The sequence below is a fragment of the Hippichthys cyanospilos genome, chromosome 7 (assembly GCF_059441005.1).
Source record: "Hippichthys cyanospilos isolate Australia breed blue-spotted pipefish chromosome 7, RoL_Hcya_1.0, whole genome shotgun sequence".
NCBI lineage: Eukaryota > Metazoa > Chordata > Actinopteri > Syngnathiformes > Syngnathidae > Hippichthys > Hippichthys cyanospilos.
Window position 1 is genome coordinate 10,921,953 of NC_142375.1, and position 14,348 is coordinate 10,936,300.

The following is a 14,348-nucleotide window of genomic DNA, read 5'->3' on the forward strand; positions in this document are numbered from 1 at the left end:
GGGAAGGCATACGTAGTGCCTAGTGAATTTGATATTTCGCATGACTGGCAGTGCAGCGTACCGACTGTGAACTCTATTTGGAGGACAAGTTCCCCGTTGAAGGATGTGAGAACAGGATGCCAACAGCTACGCGCACAGGCGTCGCTCTCGCTCCGAGAGCGTGAACGACAAGGAGGCCGTGACATTGTCGAGTCGCGATGTTGCATGTTTTGGTTTTGGTTTGTGTATTGAAGGGATTACGGGAGCCGTCTCTTGCGATGCGGGCGGCAGGCACGTCCCCCTGCTGCACTGTGCGGACTGTGTGCGGAGTGGCAGCAGCTGAGGTGGAGCACACACCACAGGGGAGCGCGCGGCAACAAGATGTTTGCTGCACATGGCCTGATGAGTCACTTTTGGATACAAGCTGCCACGTGTGAGCAGCTTTACAAATGTTGATTGAGTCGCGGAAGGATTACAGGTGCTGAGCGGCTTGGTGTTTGCGGTGTGCTGAAACTGACTATAGGGGAGAGGAGAAGGAGAGCATCTGCAAAGAGGTGACAGGGTGACTCAGGAATAACTACTATTTCTGGGGCAATGTCTCCCAATCGTGTGAGAAAAGGTGTTCTGATCTGGTGAAACCCAGGTGGAACCTTTTTGGCCATTTTTATAAAGGTGTGTTGCAGCCAACTAGTCAACGATCAAGTCTTGTAATCAAGTATTGAACAACACATGCACTCCCCCAAAGAATATTTTATCAATTAAAAAACACTAAGGGTGACCATGAGTTGAAAAGAGTGGAGATACATACTCGTTTTAAATATGTTCTTCACATATGAATTATTAGACCCTAACAAAGTTTGCCTGTGTAAACGGTTAGCAGTCACAATTAGCATTAGTGTGCTAGTGATCGTCATTTAAGGTCAACAAACATGTCATATTCACATTACACATGAAATAGTGTCGTTAAAGTCACTTACAGACAATGCCTCAACAATAATAAAGCATTTCATGCTTGTCTGCCCTCCCCATTTTGAACAACTGAAACCGGGCCACTATGGATTGCTCGCCACTGAAATGCTGTATTCTTGGATTCCTTTCTTTTCGGAAGCGCTGTGTGCTAATATTGTTTTTAATGAAAGCCTGCTCACTACGAAATCAATTTATACGCACAATATCAGCCTTTCAGCCAGTAGGTGGACAACAAACGAACAAGCTGGATGTCAAGAGGGTCTTTGCATCTAGTGATGGCGTTTTCCGTTTTAGTGTGAGCAACAGCTAAAGTATTGCTGTGCTATGCCAGGTCCACTTTGCAAGAATTAAATGGGACTCATTCTCACTAGAAATGATACAAGATGATAATCTGTTTTTGTTGAGGAGGTCTATCTCTTTGGTCACCCACCATTGCAACGCTGTGTGCGTCTGCAAGAAATGTCCGTGTAGAAAACCGTGGCACAAACATGGATCAGGGGGAGCTTCGAGGCAGATGTTTTCAGTCGACCTGGTTTTAAAGTTGACTGACCCGATCTGGCCGACTTTTTTTCCCCCCTTAACACAACGCTGTTCATCATCAAAAGTACATATTTCCCACAGCCAAGCTTCGGAGCTGTTTTTCTTCAGCTGGAACAGGGGATTTATTCAGGTGGAGAGAATTATGAACAGTTCATTGGTGATCGGACAAAACCTTCAGGCCCCTGCTAGAAAGCAAAAAGAAAAAAAGGCAGTTCCAATCGAATAGCTGAAATTGCTTTGTGGTTATCAAAGGCATTTTAGAGAGTGGCAGTTGTGTGCTGACTTTGACATGAGTTTGAATCTGATCGCTTAATTCTACTGTAAACATCCATCCGTTTTCTATAACCATTTATCCTCACTAGGGTCGCTGGCTTGCTGGTGCCTATCCCAGCCATAAAAGTATGTAACACGTTTTTGTTTTTTGAGGGATGGCGATGCTGGAAGAGCTCGATAACATTTCTGTTTTTCAATGCAAAAAATGGCTTTGATTAGAGTTAACGGTGTCACAACATTGTCACGGCACAGACGGCACTCGGAGGTCAAGGTGCCACTGTAATTTAAAACTCATAACATGCTTTAATATGGATAAATGTGCCTCTGGTACCAGATTTCTTTTTTTTTTTTTAAACATATTACCAGTTTTCCAGCGAGCTTGCAGTAATTAGTGTTTGAATTAAAAACAGCGCCCTCAAGTTGTAAACCACCACCGAATTCAGTTCAATTTCATTACCAGCAGAAGCAACATGAATACCTGTCAAAGTGTGTTCGGATGGTTAATATATATAAAGAAAACCTGACAAGCAAGTGTGAACCGCATTTTTTTTTTTTTTTTTTTAATTCTACCTCACCCTCCCTACACCTCATCATGTGTGACTGTGATAGGAGGAGGAAGAGCTAAGAATAGAGAGGAGGGGGCCCGATGCTGCGATGCCGCCTCTACCCACGCTGCTGCGTTCCTTGGCGTGCTGCTCTAACGGCGCTCGCCCCCCAGATCTGCAGCACAGATCTGCAATGTGTGCAACACAAGTGATTTTTTTTTTTCTTCCTCGTTTTGTTGAGCTCTCTCTCTCTCTCTCCACCAGACGATGCAGCCTTTTTGCGTCCTGGTTGTGAGTGAGAACAGATAACACCATCACAAATTTCATCAAGCGCCGTCACTTTGCATGCCATGTCCAAAGGGGGTCTTTTAATGCTCTTCTGAAGGTTTTCCACACGGAAAGAACACACTGACAGAACAAAAGAAAATGACGGGAGGCATACGCCGAGTAAAGGGTTGAGGTGCGAAGATGAAAAGAAGCGGTTGGGGGTGGCGGTGGAACAAGACGAAATTTTATTTGATGGCACAATCCTCAAACGCCGAACAGAAAATAGATATGAGGATTTACAAGTAAATGTGTCACTCCAGTCATAGAGCTCTGAAGACGTAGCTCCCTCATGGGAATCGAAGATGTTTCAACATGATCTAATTGCAAGCTTGTGAAAGCAATTGGGTGAATTGCAATCAATAGCTGACATTTAATGGGGAGCCTGCGACGATTGCCATTCAGCAGTTGTTTGACCTGTTGGAGCTCAATTCAACTCCACAATAATTTGGCAGATTTAATTAGTAAACACTCTTCAAAAAAGAGACATCAAGCAAAACATAAACAGAAAATTACACAAAGCAGCCATTCAGCCTTCACTACCTGAATAGAAACAAACAATGGGACACACCGCTGAACAAATGGCGTCCGCGTTGCTGCATTCATCGTTCACTCCCAGCCTAGTGAAATTGATTTTTGATGTCTATAGCCATCAATAGCAGTGAATGAATTAAATTCCGTTTAACAAGTAATTCCATCTACCAAATTTTCCGCACTATAAGGCACACCTAAACGCCTTAATTTTTTAAAAAAGCTGATGGTGCGCCTTATAATCAGGTGCGCCTTATATATGGATTAATATTGAGTGAGATTCGTAGATGGGGAATAAAGTGATAAAGTAAGCTTTACCTGTTTCTTTTGTGTGTTTACAGTTGAAAAAGGTTGGTCATATTGACTGAGTTATTAAGCTATTGAGAGTTTAGAGTTATTTGAGTTATTATTGTTATTACTTTGAGTATTACTTTGAGTGATTGAAAACGTTTTAAAATATGACAATAATTGAGGATGCGCCTTATAATCCGGTGCGCCTTATAGTGCGGAAAACACGGTACATTTCTTCATAATGTGGGTGACTCTTAATTTTCAAGGCTGAGTGTGAGTATTTACAATTCAGCACATTCTTAAATCACAATAAACAGATGGCGTTTCCAATTTTTTGAATGAAGCTGTATCTGAACACACATGGTTCTGCAAAACTTGTAGACAGACCATACAAGTAATGTTGCAGCTATTGAGTTTTTTGATGTTATTGGTAGTTTAAAATTTTCGGTAGAATACCCATCAAATATTAGGATAAATGAAAATGTATATTGTTTTTCCTTGGTGAAAAACAATTGCAAACACATGAGACCAAATAACACCTTTTGACTTGATAATGAATGATACATTTTTTTTTAATGATCAATGTTTTTTTTTTTTTTTTAACTCAAATTTAAACTGTGTTCATCAGCACTTCTTTTCTCTGGAGACAAATCTCTCCACATTAAGTACTCCCCAGCCTGGTTTGTTAAAAAGTGATCAGTACAAATGGCAACTGTCACAGTTTCATCAACAAAGTGTGCACTCATTTATCTCTAATAAGAAATCGGACCACACTAGCTACTGTAACTGATATGAGGCATATAAACGACACTAGCTATTGTCTAATTTATGCTCGAAGTTGCTCTTAACGATGGAGCCACTGCAAAACATTAGCGACAGGCATTCAATCCGATTTTCTGTAGGATTCTCGAATGCTAAAATTTTTGGTAGCTTCAGCCCTACATATAAGTCAAGGTATTGCTGTACTACCATGTTGTAGTTCGACGTTTATTTATTGTTTTTGCTAATGCAATTGGGCAGCTGTATTTGTGTTGCCACCTGTTCCTGTAAACATGTCTCTCTTATACACACACGGTGGCGCATCACCTAATTAGCAGCGGCATGAGCAGAAATTTTTGGAAAGCAGAATGATGTGGAGGTGAGAATGATGCTGCTCCTCCCTGCAGGGGTGGCACAGCTGCAAGAAGAAGTAGCGGCGGTTGTTAGCGAGTTCCTGGCACAAGGGATCGCTGGTCAAGAAGAAGGGCTAAAATTGAGTAGTGAGGGCACATTGTAAGGGTGGAATGGTGTGGTGTGATATATTGGTGTTGACAAATAGAGCGGGGCACACACACACAATTTTTTTAATATGAAAGAAAACAATGGGCACGTGGTAGGTAGCAATTTATTTGTTGCAGTTACAGATGAGAGGTGTGTGCAGCTTCCAACAGGTCAGTGCTATCAATATGTGCAAACAGAAAACTATTACAGTGTTCTTAATATTGTCATCTGCATTCTGTTGTAAATTTCTACAGTTTTTTTTTTCATTTTCCAAACTTGTCGCTATTCTTTCAGTCTCAGTGTTCATTTATATTTAGTTCATATTTTATAAGACAAGAATCCTACAACTCAAAAAATATGAGGAAATCTGAAATCAGCCCTAGATTCCGCACTCAAAAATAAGTAAAAAAAAAAGTGTCACTGATAATTAAAAAAAAATAAAAAGTTCCCCGGTGTAATCTGAAACTCATCTGGCCTGTTTGGAGAGACTGATTAAATTCTGAGAGAGCTTCCTTTGACGAGATGGAAGCAAGCATGCGTTTTAAATTGAACTTGGTCATATCACGGCGACCTAATGAGTAAACGAAAAAAAAAAAGACAATTTGATAGAAGTCTGTTCTTTTCGGCTCCTCTTCTGATATAATGAACGCACAGTTGATACAATACCTACAAAAGACGATTTTGAGCGGTAGTCTCCGAGTGCTTAATTTATTTTCTGTTTCATCAAATATTATTCCCTTGAAATGAAACAAATAATTGGGGGATTTTACTTTTTACTTTTCTAGTTTATTTTATCCATTAATGTACATGTTGGTCACAAAAATACCCACCCACATAAATGATACTAATGTGTAACATGTATTTCAACAACGTAGTCAACCTATAATAATCACAGCATGAATTCACACCCCTGTAATAAACTTGTAAAAAAACAAAAACAAAACTTTTATGGCATTGCTTTGCCTTGCCTAAATATTCTGCTTCAACCCTGGTAACCTTATTCCTATTACATAATTCAATCATTTAGTTTGTTCAAATTACTGGTTTGCAACTACCCCAGTCTGTTAACACACAAACTGTAAATGTGTGTCTTTGTTTTTCTTATTTTATTTTATTTTTTTGCGACAAGTAGTGTAAGGATGGGAGAAGCTTGAGTTACATTCGTTTTAAGGGAAACAGAAGGCTTACGTTCAAGGAAAGCGCAATGATTGTGGACACAGTTGCCAGAATATTACTGCGGTCAAGCCAGTTCTCCACTCAAAAAAACAGTCGGGCCAATATGCTCCTAAATTTTTCCATCCAAACATTACGGTAAAGGGCCACTGGTGATTCAGTGCGAGATTCAGATTATGAACTCTGAATCAACAGTGCCTCTCCTGGTCGCAACCAGGTAGTGCACTGTGATTTGCCCCACTTGTCTCCAATCCACACAAATTTTAAAGTCAGAAGTCATAGAAACTGATCATGCTCAATCCTAGTTCATGGATACAGGAACATGTATAAAGACCTTAGATGTCCCGACTAACAGCCCCTGAGATAATTAGCATCAATTTTACCATTGCAGCATTATTTGAAGAAATTGAAGTGTTACACAACACTTCTTGGCCATTCTCCCCTAATGACAAGCATTAAAGAACAGGACGTGCCCCACAGCATAGGTGATGTCTCCACGAATAAAAATCTGTTCATCTCTTCATCCAAACCTCATCCCTACCGCATCTGCTCTGTTCTGAGCATGGGCCCAAAATTTAATGCGTGCACAAAAAAGCATCACACATCAGCTCAAGACAGTGTTATTGCTTCTGATTGTGTGAACAAACATTTTGTATTTTTCATGTCATATCTCACGCAAAATGTTGAGGCAGAAAAAGGATTTGTTCAAACAAATTTACATGCAAGACCAAAACTATTTCACACTCATGCATGATGAAATGAAGTAAAACGTATCTTTGAATATTTACTTTTTGTCTTCTATTTCTAATTTCTTTTTATTTAGACCATTGGAACTATGCTAATGTCCGTTTTTTAGGGTAGGACCTGAGGTGTTTGTTGTCGATTAATTGATGTTTACCTCCAAATTGATTTCAAGTTTAAATATACCATAAATTTTGCTTCCAAAACACTTTAAAATTAATTCAAACTCATTTGGTATTGTTGTAAACTTAAGTGGCTCGATGGGCCATTTATTGTCATTAACAATGAAATTAATTTCACAGAGATCATTCTCCTTTGTATAAATCAGCTTATATAGATATTGTTTAGATATTTGTGGTTATTAATGCATAGACGCACCTTCTTTCTATCCCAGTTTGAAATGTCAAACTGTGTTTGAATGCATCATGTTGTTAGTGGCTAACACTAATGCTGGAAACTTGTGCTGTATCATACAGTGACTGTGCACTTTATTAGTGATGGAATATGTTTGAAGGAAATTAATATTTAATACACTGACCTTTTCTTCTGTCTGTATTTGAAATGTCCAACTGCATATAAATGCACCACAAATATGGTGGCAAGCTCTAACCCTGGAGACTTGTGCCATATCATACAATGACAGCGTAATTGACTAACGGTTTTTTAGCATCCTTGTTAGGTGACTAAATATGTTTTTTTTTTTTGTTAATTTTGCTATAGATGTATTGTAATGTCAATAAAAAGAGTGTGGTGTGGTGAGAAGGAGTAAAGCTAGATGGTAGCAACCACCGCTGCGAAGGTCAACCGCAGAATAAATATGCATGACGACCACGTTTGACATCCATCTATTATTTGATGTATTTACTTAGAAGTTAGCCTGCGCAGAATTCCGTTGGCGTGTGACTTCATGCTGCTGTCTTTTCATTGAATAGTTACATGGAAGTTGCCAGGAAGCGCTTTTTTTTCATTTACGAAATAAATTTTGGGACATTTTATATGGATTCTGAATCGTAGTAAATGAGGAACTTGATTCTTATGTGAATCTTTTTTTTTTTTTTTTTGTAATCCTCTACTGTGTATGTTTACCGCTTCAAGTGCTGTCATTGTTTACTGTCTTATAGTGGCACGTGTCCGTCAAAAATGACGACACCGCTCCCTTTTTTCTCTTTTGATAATAGCAACGGATTTATATTATTGGAATCGTGCTGCTCTCACTAGAAATCAGCATGTGTTCTCGTGACATATCAAACATACAAAAGCAGCATGTTGTTATGTTTGAAACTATGGTGCCCGGAGCCCTCCGAGGGTTAAGAGCACCAAGCTGCCGTTGAGGGACACGTCTCTCTTCTGCTATATTAATTCCTGGGCAGTAGATCTACTGCAAGTTTGGCGGAATAAATGACTTCAATAAGGTAATGAAGACCCCGGGAGATAGCTGGGTCCTCAACCCCCCAGCATATGTGCGTTTTGTCATCATGGCGCTACCGTTATTATCTATGTGAGTGTGTGTGCGTGTGTGTGTGTGCGTGTGTGTGGGTGTGCGTGTGTGTGTTTGCGTGTGTTTGTCTGTGTAATCGGATTGCCTCGTCTAGTTTATTTGCCTGGGCTGAAGAGCATATAGTTATTTAAAGAGGCGGGGCAGCCTTAGTGCAACAGTGGAGATATGCAGTGTGTCTTATTAGCCAAGAGAGGAATCTTGACCGGACAAAAGTGCACATCGTCGTACATCCAAGAACTTTGTCAGTCAAGTAACATTTCCTACAAGATCCTGAGACAAGTGATTTTGATTAACTGTAGCATGCTGACATGATGTGTCATACATTTTGCATTTTAACCAACAGTTGGACACAACACAGTCAATGTGGAGATATTGGGCAACCTCCAATCATCCATTAATGCTTACCCTCTGGGCTGGAGTGAGGCTCTAAACTTTTCATTTCACAGACTTGTCTGCTTTAGTTTAACCTTTTAAACAATTTAATTTTTATTAGTGCATAAGTCTCAAATACCTTACTTTAGCCTCCAGCATATTGATTTATTCATTATTTAATATTTGTACTTTTTTTTTTTCAAACATATGCATTGCACCATGTATTCATATTGTATTTGATTAGAAACTATTTTTAAATGAGCTTAAAATATCACAATCAATTTACAGCACTTCTGGTGTACTGTATTACTTAGCGGACTGACACTAACATCATGATTACGGTGCAGTGGGTTTTATCGTTGCTGCCATTATAAGCAACACTTGTGATTGTTTTATGTCTCTTTGATGAGTTCTGTCGAACCGGCAATTTGTAATACAGTTACAGTGGTGTTGCCTACAGTCATGCATCAAAGTATTGCTACTTTTAGTCTTCAGTTATTTCAACTGTAGTACGGGGAATAAGTATTGTGCTATAAATTTATTTGCCCATCATTTAAATGCCCATACCTGTCGAAAGAACAAGCTTTATATGTATATAAATAAATGAGAATTTAAAGCTTAACTCCGGTGTCCTGCTTTTAGGTATTGATGGCGTTAACGATGCAACATTGTGAAATGTGATTCATATCTGGTGTTTCAATTGTTGTGCTTGATCTAGTCTTGTATTTGCCAAAACAATCCTAGTAATTAAGCCCAGTTAATTTTAATGTACTGAACCATGTTAGGACTGGATGTGACATCAAGTGGTTGATCGGGCCATTTCTTGCAACCACTATTTGCTATTGAGTTTTTTTTTTTTTTCTTCCCTTGCTAGATGACCCTGATAAGCCGCTGTCGAAAAGGTTCTTGAAAAAATTGTTGGCCAAGATGGCTTTTAACTACACTGCATTACTACTTTTCTCCCTGCAGGCAAGTTTGGCTGCACACATGTTGTCTCTCCAATTATTTTTCCACAGCTTTTATAAGCTTGCTTGAATAGAACCAGAAAAAAAGAAATACATGTTTGAAAGCAGAGTTTCTTAAAAAACATATAGGCTACCTTACACCAATTTGATCAGCTTGATCGTGATCGGCTGATGTTTGCCACTTTATGTCAGATTGGTTACCTGCTGGAACGTAACTGTTTCTATGTCACACACACCTACAGTAAAAAATTATATACGTTTGTGTAACTCCAATTTTATTTTCTGTGACTCTTGGCCTGTTTTCAGATGGAGCCCGGAGGCATTACGATTGTAAGCCTCCACTGTACTGACCTGGTTCTTTATTTTCTCACCCAGACTTTTAATACTTTTGGCTGACAGCTAGATTAGAAAGTATTTATTAGTACTTGTGACAACCTGTCTTTTCACACTGTAATTTAGTTGTCATGGTCTATTGCATACATAGCCATCTTTGGACAAGCTTTTTGGCAAACGTTCTGTCAGTTTGACTTTGCGAATTGATTAATTACAGAGGCTGCAAATAGAAAATGTGTTGGCTTCCGCTCACTATGCAGGGAGTCATTACAGCCGCAAGACGTCTGATTACCTGACTGCACTGCAGCATCATTCAGGTTCGACAGACAGTTGCCACCGAGTGCCATTCACAAACCATAGCGCTATACTTTTTTAAAATTTTTGTCAAGACGCCATTGTCGACGATGTGGACGAATATACCAATTATTTGACATTGTATTTAAATACCTTTCAAAGATTTAGTTAATATCCTCTCTTTTTTTTTGGTGGCTAAGTATTCTTAGCGTGAATGGACGGTATCTTGAAGCTAAGTTATGGATTTCATATCAAAATGTTTATTCAATCAATTGATTTTAAGTGGCTGTATAAAATGGATTGATGGAGTTTACTTATAACCCATCAAGGAAATTTTATGAAATAATAGCAACAGTAGTACAGCCAAACAAAAACACAAATTCATTGTTATGCCCTTTATCTTTGTGTTTCAACATAATGAGATCCCCGAGAAGTAATACGATAAACTAATGGTGTTCTATTAGTAGATATATCATGAGCATGATCAACAGTTGACTGTTGACCTATTAAGAATGTTTCTAAATGACTGGGTACCTGTTGTGACAAAACGTGAAAATGCCAAACGCTGTCTGCTCTTTCTAACCTCCAGTGGGATATTTCGACTTGTTTGAAAGGTTTTTACTCTCATTAAAGCTCAATTAGAGGTGTGACATTATTCAAAGTGCTTTGTATGATCCTTAAAATCGTTTGTTATTCTATATAAATTATCCAGCATGTTCTCAGTAAGCAAAGATGACAGACGAGTTGCTTTTACCTGCAACTGACCACCCACTTAATGTAAATGGGCCCCCTTAATAGATATGCCTGTCAGCTTGTGTTATCCACAAAGCCTTTCACACATCGTGCTGTAAAGCACAGCCCACCTCCTCAAATCTCGAGGGATATCGTAGATGCCGATTACGAGCGCCTACGTGCCTTTGAAATTGTGGGGCGCATTCCGTCTTAATGCCTCTGAGTCTGCTGCGGCTTGGGTGCTATATTCACTGGAATCTACTGTAATGTTAGGTCATGCGTACGGTGGGACCTCATCAGAATCACAAAAAGGATGTTGACCAAAATGAAATTCAACAAAAAGTAATAGTCATAGACCTCTTTATGACATTTTCTGACCTTTTTAATCGTTTCACAAGTCTTAATAACTTTTTACCACAGTAAAGTATTAAAACCGCTTACATTCTTAAATTGTAGAGAGACCTCATTTTACCAATGGTAATATGTTTTATGAAACTATAGAAATATGAGACCATCGCAGGTAAACTGCAAATAATGTCACTCAACCAACTTTGATTGATTGATTGGTTTGAATTGATTTAATTGTTTCATTAATGTCAACAATGGTGTCATGTTGTGTTGCTGGCTTTTGTTTGCCCAAAACCATCTTCAAAGTCCCTTGGCGCTGTAACTTCATGCGCGTGCGGGCTCTGCGTGGACAGTGAGTTGACACGGATTGTGTCTGTCATGGAATATGGTGTTTTTTGTTTTTGTTTTTGTTTTTTATTTTGCATCTTTCCCCGAGGCCTTTCCATTGGGATTTTACCAAGGCAATCGTTGGAATCTTAGAATCTTTATACTTATACCCTTTCTTAAAGAAGCTCTTGGGGTGACTTTCTTTGGTGTTTCATACACTTTGGAAGTTAACCTTTGAAGGCTTTCAAATTAGACATCACTAAAGGTCAAAACAATAAAACCTCCTAAGCCTGGTGGTCCTATGCAGACAGGGTAAATATCACTCAATCATGATTTAAATTGAGGTGAATTTAATCATTTTTGGTCAGTCCACACGTGTAGTTATTTTTTTAAAGATTATTGACCAATCTAAATGATTGAAAATGGCTTGCTCTCTTTCTAGAGGCAATGCTAGTGGTTGAACAAATTACGGTAGTAATTTTTTGGGTCACCTGAGAAGTGATGTATTTGGAGATACAAGGCGATATGCTTCTTTGACCAACCTTGATCAAGAAAGAGAAAAAGGAAAACGTATAAGCAAAATCCTTTGATACTGTAGCTGCTGACTGAACCCAAGTGCTAATGGGTTGTTATTCTGATTGGCCAAAAGGTTTGGTCAAGTATTATTACTATAGGATGGTATGACTCAAGTAAAGTAATCAAGTTAAATAATTACATGAAAAAAAAGGTTAAACATATTTCAGTATCTCACCGGTAAATCTATTTCTGTGGTCGTCCATGTAAGCAGCCTTAAAGTATTATCTTTGGGCTGAATCAAAATCAAATGCACTTGAAAATGGTGGAGAGAGCTTCCCTTTTTTGTGGTATGCATTCCTTGTTTTACTCATGATATTGCTTCAATAAAAGTGTCAAAACCATCACAACTACAGTGACAAATAGACAAAATGAACTCAATTTTTGCAAATGGTGTGCTCGATTTCGATGTGTCACATGGCCGATCTGATTAATGAAACCAGCATGAAAACGGAGGATCGGAATAGATCAGGTCACGTGTAGATAGGTGACCACAGATCTTCATTTGAAATGACCAAGCAAAATGACAAAAAAAATCCATAATCCATGAAAAGGAGGAGGCACTATATGAAAATAAACCTCTATAAACATTTTAGGTGGTTTGCTGTGATATTTTGCTATAACATTTGTGATTTGTCCCGATAAAGGTTGGGATACACAAGGTTAACGTGTTGGATGCGCAGTTTGATTAAGAACAGTTCATAGCTTGATGGATCATCAGTCGGATCCATCATGGATCCGACTCTTGAACCGGCAGGTCATAGAAGGGAGCAGCTTTCCTCATTTGGGTTTGGGATTTTTGACAGGCTTCGTCGAGCAATATTCTTTGCAAATGTTAGGCGCGAAACGACTGATGGCCGCAGAGCATGCATGCGTGCTTGTAAGGGCACGTACCATTTCTTCATATTGTGCAAACAGGGGGACGTGCATCCATCATGAGGGCTCAGATGTCGAAAGACAAGGACGCAAACGTTGCTTGACCTTCTTCATGAACCATTTGCACTGTGCTCATGCGTCCGCGTGCCTACACAAAGGGCTGGGGTCGCCGCTTGTTCATATTGCTACCTTGTTGTACGTATACACACACGGGTGCTTTTGCGCAGCTGCCACTCACTTTTGAATGCGGACGCATACTGTATGTGGCCCTAATTGCCACATAAACGCTGTCAATGTTCATCAAGCGAGAGCTCTTTGCTGCAGGATTGGATGCTCGCGAGTTAAATGATCCACCGGTGACACCCGCCATATAAAGGTATTAATTAAGGGGCCCTTTATGACAGTGATGATGTTGTATGGTACTTATTAGTCCAAATGGGCCGACAGCACCTACTCTGTCAGCCTCCATCGCGCCTCCAGCTTTTTTTTGGAGATTCATTTTTAATGTGAGGTCCACTAACAGGCGGCTCACTGGCTCATCTGTATCTGCAGTATAGTGCATCAACCTACTGTGTGTGTGTACAGTTGTGCGCTAGCTATTCCTAATAATCAGGTTTGTGTTTTTGCGCAACGTCAAATAAAAATTGTCGCATTATCGAGTGAGGGCATGCGAGGCTTTGCGGCTCACAAGTTGTATCTTCTTGTCCATCACTGTGTTGTGCACACACATTTGAATTGTTACTATGGCAACAGAGCCCGACTGTTATACATACATATTCAAATGGGCAACTGTCACTATGTGTTTTTGTCACTCTTATAGCCTTGATTTCTTTCTTTTTTTTTTTTTTTCTTTGAAGACTCATTTGATCTGGCTCTCTGGATTCAGTTGGGATTTTGCATTTTTCACATCGTTTTCCCACATGCTAGTCAAACATACTTTTTTACTTGTTATTGAAGTAATCCGAGCCGCCTCCTTTAACCTCTTGTTTCTCTCCTTCGTCATCTTGCTATTCATGTCCTGTTTTCTGCAATCTTTAGTGTGCTTTGTGTCGCCCCTAAGCAGCTCCCTCCCTATACATCTTCTGGGTTGCTTCTTGTCGTTTCTTCCTCCACCTCCATCTCTTTTGTGGATGTCTCTATTTATTCTCTGCTCTGCTCTCTGCTGCCTTCCTCCCACTCGCTTCCTCCTCCTCCTTTTCGTTCCCTCGCTTGGCTTACGTCCTCGTGGAGAATTCAGCTAGTTTACAATTACTATGTGCACCTGCCATTAGGACTGGCTAACGTCTGGTTATCAGACTTATAAGCTTTTCATTTAAAGGCCTTATTTGCCTCCTGCTTTATTTCCTTCCCTCACTTAGCACATTGCACCCATTCCTCCACTGCTGTCCCTACTCACAACTTTGT